Consider the following 1,700-nt stretch of genomic DNA (forward strand, 5'->3'; position numbering starts at 1 on the left):
CTTTATATTCTTGCAAGCCTATCCAAAAACACCTACAAAGTACTTCTAGTTTCATACTTGTTCTAGGTAAAGCGAACGTTAAGCGTGCGTAGAGTTGTATCGGTGGTCGATAGAACTTGAGGGAATATTTGTTCTACCTTTAGCTCCTCATTGGGTTCGACACTCTTACTTATCGAAAGAGGCTACAATTGCTCCCCTATACCTGTGGGTTATGACACAGCTGCACGGTCTGCAGCCTTGGTCTTCTTCACATCTGATGCAGATGGAAGAATCGGAGTTGGGGTAGGTGCAGGAGGAGCAGAGGAAATAGGTTCATTTACTTCAGGCTCAGCGACAGAAGTTTCAGCTAGCTTGTTCTTCAGGCGCAACACTAGTGGATGCCCTGGCAATTTCTTCAGCGGCCAGAATGCAGTCATCAGCCCTGGTACTCTGAGTTTCTTCAGCAGCCTAATTTTCATCAGCGGTGTTGGCATGATCTTCAGTAGGCTGAGCAGATGCCTTAGCCTGAGGATTTTCTTGTTGCATTGAGGCTGCAACATTGGAAGTGAACTTCGCAGTTATCTTCACGAATCTAACTTTGGCTCCAAGACAGTCAGCATAGTAGTGATCAAATTCATCACTCAATTGCTTGATATCTGCTTGCAGAGCAACGAGTTCTTTAGATGAAAGCTTCAGAACGTTTTGCTTCAGAAAGTGCTCTTTCTTGTATTGCGCTTTCTTCACTCTCCTTCCTTGTTCAAATTTCCATTTTTCCTCTTCAATGAAGGCAGTCAAAACATGACTTTGACCAGGAGTGAGATTCATCTCCGGCAAAGGTGTGTTGGGATCCTTGTGCCATAGGTAGATGAAGTCTAGGATCAACTTCGGATCCAGTATCAATGACACATTGCTGCCTTTGGCTCTAGTGGCCTTGACATGCCTGTCTCTGATGCTTTCAGCAAGTTCTTCATCATCAGCTTCGTCTTCATCAGACGGCACTTGAAAGGCGACCTGCTTCTTGTGAGGACTTGGTCAAGAGCCTCGTCCAGCAGTGACCTTTTTTTCAGCAGAGAGGGGCCAGTTGATGAATTTAGTGGAGCTGAAGAACTAGCAGAAGCTCCTGAGGCAATAGAGATGTCTGTTGTCCTTTGGCACGTGGCGAGATGCACAAGTGCTGAGGATTTTGTCAGTGGAGCTAAGGACTTTGGCGGAGGAGCTGAGGACTTTGGAGGAGCTTGAGCAGCTTGAGGAGTTGGCCGTGAGGGCTTTGTAGAATCTGGTCGTGAGGGCATTGCTGAAGAACTTGTCCGTGAGGGCATTTGGGGTGAAGCACTTGGCTTATGAGCAGGCTTCTTTGCCATGGCCTTCTCTGGCTTGCTTGCAGAGGCCTCAGTAGTGGTAGCAGCAACAGCAGAGTCTTCATTAAATTTCCTCACTGCTTCCTTAGCTATTTTGGCTAGCTTGGCCTGGCGCTTGGCCCATTCATCAGGATAATCCTCACCACGCTTGAGGCTGGTGGGATCAGCTTCTTGGCCAGGTGCCAATGGAGGTCTTGGGCATGGAGGATTTAGAGTGAATTTCTCCATATACTTGGGAGTAACATATCTGTACTCCCCCCATTCCCGTGCCCATATCCTCTCCATCCTTTGAATGCGCACCTTGCGCTCATTCTTGTTTTCCTCACAGTGTGTGCAGTATCCTGCATAGATGTCATCAGGGAT

The sequence above is a fragment of the Aegilops tauschii genome, chromosome 3, assembly GCF_002575655.3.
Source record: "Aegilops tauschii subsp. strangulata cultivar AL8/78 chromosome 3, Aet v6.0, whole genome shotgun sequence".
In the NCBI taxonomy this organism is placed as follows: Eukaryota; Viridiplantae; Streptophyta; class Magnoliopsida; order Poales; family Poaceae; genus Aegilops; species Aegilops tauschii.